At 34.8% G+C, this 14,583-nt stretch overlaps 1 pseudogene; it reads left to right on the forward strand.

Moving 5' to 3' along the window:
• LOC110030535 overlaps nt 1–14,583 on the forward strand; it is a 36,270-nt pseudogene that overhangs the window by 21,213 nt on the left and 474 nt on the right.

The raw sequence follows: 14,583 nt of genomic DNA on the forward strand, positions 1-14,583 counted from the left end.
GAGAGAGAGAGAGAGAGAGAGAGGAGAGTAGGACTTCTCATGGTGGGGAAATGGTGTGTTTTAAGGCTTGTGGACCTATTTTATTTCATCAAAGATATGTGATACAATTGGGATTCTTCCTCCCTCCTCCCTCAGAAAAAGGATCTCTTTTATATCATGAAGACCTCCTATTTATAGAAGACAGGAGGGGTAAAATATATATAAAAAAATACATATTTGGTCAAGCTTTGAAGTGAGAAGCAAAAAACATTTTAGTCATTTTTATTTCGGTCGTTGGGTCGTCTCAAGATTGACATTGACTTTCATGCCCATGTTTGTCGGCCGACTGAAATGAGGTGGCTGGGGAAGGGAGCTTGGTCGACCGACTGAATTGAGGCGGCCAAAGGAGAGAGCTTGGTAGGTCGACTGAAATGAGGTGGTCGAGGGAGAGAGCTTGGCCGGTTGACTGAAATGAGGTGAATGTGTACCTGATATCCTTGAGATCCGTGCAGACCATTTTTGAATATAAAAAAAAAAACTAAATATTAATTTGAACAATTCGTTAATTTATATTGATTACATTCCGTTATTTTTCGAATCAATATTAAACTAATTAACAATCTTCAACATATTAAACATCAATATAATATTAAACGTTCCGATTTAAAGTTGAGTGAAGGTTGGCTCGAAAAAAATTTGATTTAAAATTAATTTTTGAGGGATTGTCATTATTCGAGCTGAATCTCAGATCTACCCTATGTAACACATGTAAAACATAAACTTTAAATGCTCTAAGTTCCGAACATATATAAAATAAATTTTAAAAATGCTAAGTCCTAAGTTCACAGGCTCACCCTATTGTGAAATTGGATCATTAATCGATCCTACTAAATTTTGATATGATCCAACGTGGATCAATTCGATTTCCGAGCCAGCTCAATTTGTAAGCAAGCCGTCTCAAAAGCAATTTTTGGTTTGTGAGTATAAAAGAGTTCAAGATGATCTATTACATCAGAGTTCATTCAGGGAGGAAGCAATCTTTCAATTGATGGATATGCTAGGGCTTAAGCCATAAAATAAAGGCATGCATGAGCAATTACATTTTGTAATGACAATGAAGAGCTCGAGGAATTTTTGGCCAACAAGAAAATTGGCTTAGAAAATTCTAACATCTAAACTTTCATTTTTTACAAACATACCACCTTACATATATATGAAAAGTTGTATTAAAATGTAGAGTTTAAGTGTTAGATATATAAATACATATGAATTTAGTGGCATGTATGTAAATATTCAGGCAGGAGCAAACAAGCTTACTTCACACTACCACCTAATGATTTAATTTTATTTGTAAGATTTACATGCATGCTATCTAATTCCTATGTGCCTACACATTTAGGGTCCGTCTGGGGCAGCTTATAAGTGCGGGCGGCGTTTTTAAAACGCCCCCGTACCGTTTGGTTCGCACGTTTCGCCAGCTTATCTGAAACTGCGTTTGGGTTTTTACACTAAACGCAGGCCGTGGGTCGACCCCTACGGCCGGCCCGCTGGCCGTGTTTCAGGATAAACAACTTTGCTTTCACAAGCTGCCCCAAACAGACCCTTAATATCTAAACTTCAATGTTTACAAGCAAGCCATTTAATTCCTCGTTGTATACATATTTATAACCAAAAATTTGATATTTACATGCCTGCCACCAAATCTTACCACTTACATATCTAATATTCACATACCATGCAACATTTACATAATTACATGTCTAAAACCCAAACTTTGAATCAGGATATGAACATGCATGCAAAGAAGTTGGTCCATAAAATTAAAATTAGGATATGAACGTAAAATATAGATACTCTCACATGTAAATTAATGAAATTTGTAGATATTATAGTTCAAGACAACTATCTTATGCATTCAAGAAACTAAATGGGATGGATGAAAGACTGTGAAGTTTGATAGATTATCTCTTAAACTTTGGTATTGAGGTAGAAGTCATATTAGAAATGGTGTCAGTGTAATAGTATATAAGAGTTTAAAAGATAATAAATAGAGAAATTTAGTTTATTACCGGCCGTCAAATGTTGTCGGTAATAATATTAAAATTTTAGGTAATATGATTACCGACAGTCAATCTGCTATTTATTTGACGTAGAGAAAATGCTTATCGGTAATAAAATTACCTTCGGATTTATCGACGATTTTCTTAAACTGATGTCTATTCGATGAATAGTAATCATCGTTGTCGTTAAAAACCATATATTGTTTAATTGTCGGTGTTTGACAGTTATGTAACTAATGCATATGTCCATAGGAAAAGTATTGCACTTCTACCAAAAAAGTGTCGCGCTTATGTCGGCAAAGTGTAGCAAATTCGCCAGTTAACCGTGGAAATTAAGTGTCGCGCTTATGTCGGCAAAGTGTAGCAAATTTGCCAGTTAACCGTGGAAATTTACGTTAACCGCGGAAATTTACCAACGGTTGTATCCTTAAAAAAAGTGCAACATTTTGCGGAAAGCGTCGCTTGTTTGATAGTGCATTGAAAAAACATCGACACATAATCATAGAGTTGTAAAATCATTAGTAAGCCGTCAAAACCTATAGCATCCAGAAAATAAAATTAAACTCCTCCTTCAACACTAAAATTTACACACATGTAATTGTAACAATACAATTTCCACACAACACAACATAGCATAATAATGAAACTAATTAATGCATAAATCATATACATAAATAAAAAAAAACAATTGCATTAAACGAAACAAAATCTACAACTATCCAGTATAAATATTATTTGGGACCAATAAATTGTTTAACACATACAAACATAAAAAATAATCCTACTCATCATCATTTATCCTCACCTCCTCATCTTCGTCCTCATCATCATCCTAAATTGGGTGCTTCCTTCTTTACAGTTCAAAACGTAGCACCGTCTCGATCTCTGATTTCATCTTCCACTTGATCTCCGATCTTATGATGCCTAGTTAGGTAGAGACTGGGCAACAACCTGGTGGTGCATCTCCTCCTCCTGTGTAGTGGAAGTAGAAGCACCGGATATGCTAGAGGTTGGGCAGGCATCATACACTAGTGCCTAGGGCCCCAACCCATAGGCCTTACCCTTCTTCTTGCCACTAATTGCCTTCTTTCACAGGTCGTACTTAAAAGGATTGTGGATGTGGGTAAACCACCGCTCGACTATTGTGAGATCTGGATAAACTTTGATAGTTATTTGATTTTATACTAAATAATCTTGTGACTTTTCTAGATCACGTGGGATTTGTTGTCCACTTAGAACTGATTCAACTACCGCCTGTGAGTGTGCTCGTGTAACTCTGCAGCAGTTCGCTCCCGTCCTTTTTCTAGAGTCTATCATTTTAATGAGTAACCTCCTTTTGTTGGGATCTGTTCATTTTTCTCTAATTTATTTTAAAAAGAGTCGTTAGCTTGCTGATCATCGTATACTTCCCTTATTCAAATAAATCTCTCTCCTAAATCACATAAGTGATTCAGAGAAGAGATGAACTGAATAAGAAAGGACATACGCAATGAAGAAAAATGATACACAGAAAATATATGCATTTTTAGACCCATATTTTATACTTATTTTTAGTGATATTGCACATTAATGGAAATATGCATTTTTAGACCCATATTTTATACTTATTTTAAGTGATATTGCACCTTAATGGAAAATATTTTGATGTTTTCTTGCATTTTGTTAATTTTTAGGACTTAAAGCAAAAAAGAAACAAAAATGATGGAATTTGGAGCCAAAGTGACGTTTTGAAGAAGTACTCAGCGCCGATCGCGTCCAAAGGCGGATCAGCCCCCGTTTCTAGAAGATTCGATGTATTTGGACGATTTTTGAAGAGTTTTTAAAGATACCTCTTGGAGAACCGACCTTGGGCTTTATTTGGGGCTGAAATTCATCAGGAAATGGACTCCTTTCGCTCCAAGACGTTCCACCACGCTCCATTTTCGCCATTCTTCATAATCCATCTTCATTCCACCACCATATTGGAGTCCATTAGTGATTTTTCTTTTATAGTTTAGAGTTTGTGTTGTGAGATTTAGTGTAAAACTTCTTGTAAGAGTGTTGGAGAAAGAGAAAAGTGAGGATATATTCTTCCTGCATTTCTAAGAAAAGGCTACAAGGGATTTGCTTTGAGAAAGAGTTTCAGATAAGTTTTGTTTGTTTATTCGTATTGTATGAACTTTCTTTTATATATGAAATTTGTGTTTTGTTGTGTTTTTCTCATGAAGTCTGAGTAGTTCCCTCTATCTTTCTCCCTACTTTGAGATATGGTGAAATGAAGAGATAATATGATGTGCTAATATTAAAATATAAAATAAATTGTGATGATTTTTCAACTCCGAACTTAATTTACATTTCGATATGACCAATTGAATTGTTAAAATATGTTGTAAAACATATGATCCTGGAAATTGAGTATGAGATCTACAACAAAGTGAGGATCACATTTGATTTCATAGAAGAGAAATTCGTTCATAGAATTAAGTGCAAATAAATAGGGAAATATTCTTTATTGGGTGTAGAATTGGAGAATCTTTAGGGTGACATACTAAAATCCCCAATTCGGTCTTAGTGTTTAAACACTAAAGCGAGAGTTAGCCTTCAGGTGAAGGGAAGTGGGAGCTCTGGAGTGGGAGCCGGTATCCTCCTAGCTAGCCACGAATTTAGGGACTAAGCCTAAGATTAACTAATGATTTTCTATCCACTATATCAGGGTAGAGAATTATTATTGCTCTTATTTGACACAATACATATTATAAACATTTATCTCATCTCAATTCATCAGAACCTCATTGTAGTGGGAAGGATGCTTTTTCAAATAAAAAATCTTCATTACATAAACATAGTTAATAGATTAGTATTTACTTTTTAAACTTTGCATTTCTGTTTTGCTAATAGTTAATTACTTTAGTTTTGATAACATCTCAACATTCAAAATTAGTGACAGTGATTTCGTTTGATTTTCTATAAATTTCCTAGTAAAACTTATCATTGACAATTTAAACCTTTCCTATGGGATCGATATTTGGAGCTTAAATAGAAAGTCCTTTATTACTTGATAACGATACGTATACTTGCGTAAAATTCCATTATTAATTTCCTATAATTATATATATTTTACACAACTTACTTTTCACACAAGAATCAAGTTATTGGCGCTGTAGTGGTGTCAACTTTATAAATACTTATGTATAAAAAATCGGGATAAAAAAACAAGAGAGAAAAAAAAACGCGGAGAGTCTGCGTGCGATATATCTTGCAAGGATATGTCAAGTATGTCTGCCAAACAAGATTGGACGGAGGTGCCTTGGACCAATATCTACAAAAAGAAGTCTCTACATAAATTACCCATAACCAAAGAGTTAGGTATATGTACCTGTTATGGGGTCAAGAGCACTCCCAGAGGAACGTATTCCTACTGGTTAATTAAATCTTGGGGGACATCCAAAAATACTCTTGATAATTCACTTATATTATCATGGACATGGGGCAATAAGTCATCAAAGGAAGATTATTTTGTGTGGGAAAGTCTCGATGCTTCAAAACTCACGCTAAGCCATCGAGCAGAGAGTGAGTATCTTACATCCTGAATGGGTAGCGGCTCATCGACATACGAAACCCACGAAAAAACCTCAATCATATTGAAGGGGATATCTCAACACGTCAAAACACGTCCAGGCCATAAGGGCAGAGGACAAATCCTCGTATCCCAAATGGACGACAACTCATCAGTATCTGGTCATCAAGATGATATCGACGAAGTCAAAGGAGTGACAGGGCTCAAAGGGGCTCAATAATAGTAAGGTAGAGTAATTCTAAAAGCTAGAGGTAACTAGGTCGGGATACCAAAAACCTGTCATACATAACTACTAGGACCCTAAGTCTACTTGATCGTGAAGATAGTTGACTCAACACGTCCTGAGATCCCTGGTCAGCAATCCATGAATTGTGTTGTTCATGGGGGACATCGATAGCCCTATGATCAAAAGAACAAAACTCTATCTTATGACTATATGCTGGAGCCAAGCAGTGGGACTTATACCCGCCGAAATGACAAAGATGTCTTAAGAAAGAAGAGAAGTGAAAGTTCAGCTACAAAGCTTAAAACACTCCTAATAAAAGGAATTACTCCCCACATGGGTTGGGGAGCCTTCTAACACCTTAGGCGCATGAGACAACCACATATATAGAAAAAGGTATGTTGGACCAGTCGGGTTGGAGAAGCACGGGGGTTTCTCTTCAGGACATAAAAATATGAATGCAATTATCTAGAGTAGTCCTTAAATATTGTGGAGGCTCTATAAATTATGACTTGGTATACATTCATGCTATGTAGCCCATTTTAAAACCGACCCGAATGCCATGCAGGAAAGTAAAAGTGTAATTTTTAAAACCCTGAATGCTTTAAACCTAAAAATTCATTTATTTTGAATATTTTATTAGGATGAAAGTTCTGACAAGATGATTCAGACACAGTCCCAAAACTGGGAGAAGATTGAGTTTGATCTTTAATCTTAAATCATTTTCCTTTGTCAAAAGATTTGTTTTGAGTTGTCATCATTTTATCAAAAGTTCATTTCCCCTTATTAGGGACGCCGTTGATTAAATTTAAAATTAACGATTCTAGGACTCATTTAATTAAGGGTGTTTAAAGGAAAGGTTCTAAAATTGAAGAAATGTTAGTCGTACTTTGCCCTAGAAGGAAATCATAAAAACATGCTAATGGAGGAAGGGTGATCTGGCTTATACTAGACACAAACACATCACTGATGTATGAGGATAATTCAAATAACAAAAAATGGATATGGAAGGAAGTCCCCAACGGAGTCCTTAGAAAGAACCTTGTCAGGTTTTATTTTTGCTGCGACATGGGGCTTTTGAATGTCGTGTAGAATAAAAAATTTTGATCGTTCATATAATCAAGCGAGTTATTGAAAGTAGTAAACCATTCGAAAGGTAGAAATGCAATTTTATGATTGGTTTGATTGTTCAAACTAAGAAAACATTGGATATCTGTACAGGTTTGCAGTTTAAACCCCATAAATTATTTTCCCTATCTAACCTGAAGGCTCGATAGGGTAGATTAGTTTTGGGGTCTCCAACTTCCTATAAGGGCAAACCCCTATAATTAATTACATCTTAAGCAACCAAAGTTACTTAAAAAAATGCTCAATTAAGGTTACAATTTTATCCTAAAAAAATTTCTAAGTTTAGGTTTTCACAATTGGACATTGGATTTCAAAATGAGAAAAGCTCAAAAGTTGAACGGTTGTTAACTGAAGTCGGGGGAGAAAAGGTTGGGGACACTCGAAGATACCGAGGAATCCTCAGTAGTATCCCAAAATATCCCACTGTTTGACATTTGATGTTTTTGAAGAAAAATTTAATGTTTCATCCTATTATTTTGTTAGAATATTAATACTTATACCACACAACATACAATCATAAAGTAGCTTAAAAGTGAGGAATTACACCTTAAGTAGATGAACAACCTTAGAGTCCTAGGGTTAAGTTCATCATGAGAATTGAAACTTCAGAACCCTAACATAAAGAAGGAAAACATGAAATGCAGTGGACACAAAACCCTACCTAGAAAGGGCTGTCATCTAAACCACCTAATCATATTCAAAATTATGCATGACTTGTCTCGATGATGCAAGATGGGGTACATTGTTATCGATTAAGAGCAATAGGTCTCACAAATTAATTACAAATTAAGTTGCCTAAGTATGTATGGTATGTAGAATGTCCTAAATTTAATGCAATCATATTTTGAAATTTCAAATTTAAGTGTTTTAAGTCTCACCAAAATCAAATATTTTTTTTTAGTATTTGATTAATATTGAGTTCATAAAAGCAAGTTGTGTAATGAGTTATGAAAATCCTTGATGATGAATGTATAGAAGGTCTTTTCAAGCCGGTCGGTATGCATAGAGAGAACTCACTCTATAACGTAGTGGTTCTCCCGAGTCAAACCACCCCTTTTCATGCAATGAATGAGGGTTTGAAGACAAGGAATAGGAGCAATGTGCCATGCATATGTCTGCAGATCATGTTATCGTTCATATTCCTAAATAATAATAATAAAAAGTTTCTACTTAGTTTTATTTGGTGTCAATCGTGGTTGTTTAGATGTAGGATATTTCTATGGTTGTTAATGAAATGATTTATTTGATTTTATTTTAATTATGAGTATTATTTTGAAAAGTTAAATTGAAGTTGTTTAGGTTGGGATAGAAGGTTTACTCCTTAAGTGAGCCTACCAGTAATCTAGACAAAATGCAAAAATGAAAATATCAACCTATAATTTGGGCTAACCTATTGAAAGAATACATACAAACTGATAGTATGGGTACCAACCCTGACCTATGTCAGATTTGTCAATGGACATCATCAAACTATCATTAATGGTTTAGTTGAGGTTCATCATTTGCTCCATGTTATGTCATCTTTTGGATAGTTAGGATGTTTATGGTCAATTGACCATAACACTTCCTAACTCCATACAAGAAAAAAAAACTCAAAGAAAATATACTAGATTTGCTATAGTCGCTTATTTATTTATAGCTTCCCTGAAAAACATAGTTAATACACCCTAATAACATGTAAAATAAATCTAAGATAGAATTTTTATTTTATTAGCTCTGCAAAATAGAGTTTGCATACTCTAATAATATGTAAATTAAAATCTAAGGCATAATTTTGTATTTTGTCTTAATTAGCCCTGCAAAACAAAGTTAGAATTCTTAATTTTAATATAAGAGAATTCAATGTATTTAGTTTGACTATTAATGAGTTAATTATTATTATTTTTATTTAGGATAACCTTATCAAGATGCTCATAGCTTTCCGGGGTTGTCAGGTTCTCTGATATATTTAGTCCACAAAAGCAATCAAGTCTACTCTGACCGCAAGATTCTTGTCAATAATCATAGGTTACGTCATCCAAGAGATTTTTGTAGATTAGGGTAATAGGGTTAAATTTGCATTTCGTGAGCTTCATTCACTAGGATTTTATTTAAGTTTTAGTGTCTTTTTCGGATTTTAGAGGGGTTGAAAATGTTAGGTTGCTTAAGACTTCTTACCCAATTAAATTTTGAGATTTATTTTTATTTTATTTTTGATGTTGAAATGACCCGGTCAAGATCTCATGGTTCCATCCTCTCAAGGTCATTGATGTTTTTAGTTTGATTAGTCATGAGAGACTAAAAGATACTTTGTTATTAGCCATGTGTTGCCTCCTGTAAAGTTCCTTCTCAAACCGGCTTGTGTTTTATAGTTGAAGTTTAAATTTTATTGTGTTTTTTTAGGGTGTATTTTATGTTGTCTCTTATGTTTAATACAAATTTTGCACTTAAACCCATATTATATATGGAGCGAGTTTTTAAGTCAAGTTTGCTTTTACTCTTTTATGTGAGGTCAAATACTCCATAAATTGGTTTATATAATTGAGTTGTTGTCAATTTTTAGTTTAATTCATGTTAACCTAGGTTAACCTTAATTAGTTTAACTTGATTTAGACTAGCCCAAGTTTGATTTGAGTTGATTTAGGTTAGCCCAGGTTAAACTTTGACCTTGGTTTGTTTAAGTTTGATTTGGGTTAGCCCAGGGTAAGCTTCATTTACCTAAGTTAAATTTAAGTTGATTTGGGTTAGTCCATGTTTAGCTGGATTGACCCAAGTTTATTTAAGCTTGAATTTAGATTGGGTTTGAGTTAAGTTTAAAATTTGGTTTTGTTAAGCCCAAGTTAGGTTATGCTTGAGTTAAGTTTTAGGTTAAGTTTAGGATTTGGTTATCTTAATTTAAAATTTTGGTCCAAAGGATATACCTTTATTTAATTTAGAATTTGTTTCAAACCCAATGGGCTCCTTCCAGACCAAAGAGGATGTAGGGGTGGTCAATAAGTCATTACAGGGATTCCACTTGTAGGAATTCAACTTGGGCTTCTACCAGCTTAAACTCTCATCATCTCAACAAGTAGTTAAGGATTTTGGTTTAACCTTATGATGCCCTAAGTGAATGTAGAATTGGTTTGAAGTTATATGTGGATGAGTTCCATCTTTAGGAATCTAAGAAGATCACTAAAAAATCCTAAAGCTAGATCCTATGCTTCAATAGGGAGAAAAAAGGTCCTTACAAAAGTGAGGACAAGAACGACTTATGGAGGGAGGTTGGCAGAGGGAAGAAGAGGGTCGAGTTCACGGGCTCATTTCATAGAGGTTTGCCTACGATGTTCACCCCTCCACTAGTGCATCTGCAAATTCTACCTTTACCGCACATGATGAGGAGATCTTCAAGTGTGTTGCAACATTCTCTGCTGAGATGAATGCCCACTTCTCTTAGATGAGGTCGGAGCTGGAGGCCAATATGGATGCCAGGCTGAAGGCTGAGTTGGATTCCTTTTGGTAGTGGATGAGGGATCATGGTAAGACAGAGACAATATTAGAGGAGGAGGAAGCGACAAAGGACGATGAGGATGAGGTTGATGAGATATAGGAGGATGATTAGAAGGGGGCATTTTTCTTTTTTAGTTTATGTACTTTTGAACATATATTTTTTTCTGTGAACAGTGATGTACATATTTTAGAGTAAATGCATTTTATTTATTTTATTATTTGATTGGATAATTTGTTGTTTGACAGCTAAGTTATTTCATTAAATGCTTCAAATTGTATATTAAATGTTGTGATAACATTTGTGGTAATGTAAATACAGAAGAAATAATTTTTTTTATGCTACAATCAGAGGATCTTAACAAAGTATCTTCCTCTATCCCTTAGGTTCTTTTACCCTTTAGTGAGGATTAGTTAGCCTATCTCTTAATTGAGAGCTTATCCTTAGATAATTCTTTCTCCTATTTATAGATATTCCTTTTCATAAAATAGTCATTCTATTGTAGTTGTATAAGTTAGTCAGCCTATCTCGTAAGCTATAGCTTTCTCCTCTCTTAGGATAGACTATTTATATAGTATAATCATCTTTATTTATTTTTACCTGCGCTCATCCTTTATTATCGCACCCTCTTTTATAGTCATACTAATTGTAGAGCCCCTGTTTCATGACTACTAATTTCTTGAACTATAATTTTGGACTTTTTAGATGATCCAAGCACCAAGTTTTTACAATACATATCCAATAACCTTGGGGTTGTTTTCAATGGCTTTCATTCTCTTGATTGTTCTTAAGTTATAATTACGTTTTTAAACTATAGTGTCACATACATATTATAAAATTCTTATGTATTTACGTGTCTAACATCTAAAATTTCATATTTACATACACAATAATCAAATCTTCAACATCATATAAAAAAAAAACATCACAATTTCTAATTTTTTAGAAGTGAATACATCTTTTCATGTATATGACTTATCATAAATGTAAATATAAAAAGTTGGGTGTAAGATATGTAAACACATAATAATTGTGGCATGTATGCCTCCCTCATACCAAGAGCTCACCCATACCCTTTAACACTTCTACTTTCATCATGCAATGAACTCTAACACACCTTAAAATTTTTTTCATGTTAACCTACATCAATAATTACGTAACTAACTTAAATGCTCATAAATTTTGAGTTATTACATCCTTAAATGAAAGAGATCAAGTATCATCAAATAAACACAAGCATGATTTTTAATTCATAGTTTTCTTGGGCGTTAACAAAGGTAAAAGTAACTTTAATAATAATGTTCTTTTGAAAGAATTTAATGTTAAGTACTCTAAATTCAAAATAAATGGAACCATGAGGATTTAACATCTAGTTTGCATATCATCTATGATGCACGGATACAAACTCAAAGGCAAGGACACGACATGACACAGACATGATCATGTGACACTTTTCTTTTTAGAAATATAGGACACAGATACATGTCATACACGACTTTATATATAATATAAAGGAATATTTACATACATCCCACCAAATTGAGATTTGATATGGGCCATGATTGAAGAATAAAGACGTAGATACACCGTCGAGAAAGGTGGAGGAGCCCCAACAATAGCATTATCAGTACTCTTGGTCTTAAATTAGGAAGCCTTGAGATGGGAGAGCAAGCAGGATGAAGGGCCGAGGAAAAAATGGGCAGAAATGCTACAGACTCTGAACATTCATCCCAAATATGCAATGAGGGGGCCACACCAACTCTATTAGGGGAGGTTTGTGTTTCCAAAGGCATCAGAGTATATACCTAAATTATTACAGGAGTTTCACGGTTGTGCAATTAAGGGACACTCGATGGTACATAAGACATAAAATCGTGTATCGATAGAGCTTTAGTGGGTGGTGATAAGGTGCAATGTGTGTCAATGACACAAGTAACCCTTAGGTTTATCGGAGAAGGTTTGAAAGTGGCGGTGGACTTTATAGAGATCACAAGGGTTTGTGATGATCTTGGTGGTAGTGGATTGCCAGAGCAAGCATGCACATTTCATTCTATTATAACACCCCTCCACTGCATTCTCAATTGCTACGGTGTTCATACCTGATGTAGTCCATTTATATTTAAATAATTATTTTGCAAGAAGGCGCTCTTATGAATTTAAGGGTTCAATTGATCATTAGATGACTTTAGTTCTGGAAATAAATATAAACAAATAATAAATTTTGATAAATTTAATAAAGATATTTTTGTGGATAAGGAAATATCACAACAATATATAAAACCAATTATGAAAATGCTCCATAATATCATAATACACAATTTAGCACTCCCAAGCATCTCTATAATGTTAAAAACTATTTTTTTAAAATTAAAATTATCATCAATAAATGATTATCTCATTTATTATATGATTATCTCATTTTTTTAATTCTTTTTTAATCTTATTATATTAGAAGTGAAATGAAACACATTGTATGATAATAATTAAACACATTGTATGATGATCATTAAACACATTGTGTCGGCCAAAGGCTTCGTTAGAACAAAATAAATAAATAAATAAATAAAATAAAATAAAATAAAAAAAAATAAAAATAAAAAAAAAATTGCTTCATTTTTTTTAATGAAAGGAAATGAAATGAAATCAAAATAATTTACAACATAATTACATAAGAATTTGATCCATTCATTTGAGCTTTTTCACCACCCTTTCTTTCATTACCAATAGTTAATGTTTGATGCGTGCCAGAAAATTCACGGCGGTAGAGTAATGGATTATCGTCTTAGCGTTGCACGAGATTTCAGCACATATAGATAAAAGAAGAGAAGTAATCAGGAGGAGACATCTCGATTTTTTACGTGAAAAACCCTTAAAAGAGGGAAAAACCACGGGGCCTGACCCAGTTGAAATAATTCACTACGAATGATGAGTACACAAGTTCATTCTTCCCCTAATTAAAGAAGATGAAATTACAAAGTTGCATAACTATAACCTAGCTGTAGTTCTTGGTGACAACAAGTTGGAATGGTCATTGTTGATTGTTAAGGAAGTACTCGACCGTCATGAGTGTTGTAGATGGTTGCTTCAGAAGCGTAGACTGGTCAGAGAAGCCATAGTAAGCAGTTGTGGGAACTGCGAATCACGTAGATTGTAGTTGGCGAGTTTTATTGATGTCCGTAGGCCGCGGGGGCCGGAGTCGAGAGCTGCATGAGCTGATGGCCACATAGGTCGTTGGGGCAAATATTGATGACGTCCGTAGGCCCTTGGGGTCGAAGTCGGGAACTGCATGAGCTGATGATTGTGTAGGTCGTTGTTGGCATATGGTCCGTAGTGGTGAGCAGTGGTGACATTCATAGACCGTTGGGATCGGAGTCGGGAGCTGCATGAGCTGATGACCACGTTGGTCGTAGTTGACACATGGATTGTAATGGTGAGCTTTTGTCCCACAGACGGAAGAGGGTTACTAGATTTTCCAAGTTACGACGTTGACTGAAGGCGTCTGGTCGGCGGTGATTGACGACAATCGATGGTGGTCGACAACGATTGGTGGATGACGGTCGGCGAACGATGGGCGACGGGGGCGTTGGTGTACTGCGGCCATCAGCGGTAGTGTTAGACTTCAGCTCCTTCTCAAAGCCTCCAATCCCCCCCTCATGTGAGGGGTGAGACTCTATTTATAGTTTTTTGGGTGCAATTAATGCAAGAATATTTTGATCGAACAGTTTAGAGAGCTTCCCTCGATCAGATGGCGTTTGATGGACATTTGAGTGCCTTAATGATGTCGGAATTGAGCAATATTGGGCTCGTTGGATTCGTCTTGTCGAGAAGCTCGATTCGATTTTAAACTCACTTAATTAGACATTCGTTTGGCTTTTCAAATATGTCCGGAAATCTTCCAAGAATGATTTAATCACTTAATCTGGGCTTTATTTAACTCGGATTGGACTAACTTTGATATCATTAGGTTCGTCTCATCGAGTAGGTCAGTTTGACTATAAGTTTGCTGAAATCGGAGCTCTGGATGACTTTTAATTGAAGTTTAATTATTTTTAGCTCAAAAAGTTGCCTCGATATTCATGTCATGCCTTGAGATTCGTGATAGATGATGAAAATTTGTCGGTGGTGTATCAATGTTGTAATTAATTAATTGACATTTGTAGTTAGTGTATGA

Source organism: Phalaenopsis equestris, unplaced genomic scaffold, assembly GCF_001263595.1.
Source record: "Phalaenopsis equestris unplaced genomic scaffold, ASM126359v1 Scaffold000735, whole genome shotgun sequence".
In the NCBI taxonomy this organism is placed as follows: Eukaryota; Viridiplantae; Streptophyta; class Magnoliopsida; order Asparagales; family Orchidaceae; genus Phalaenopsis; species Phalaenopsis equestris.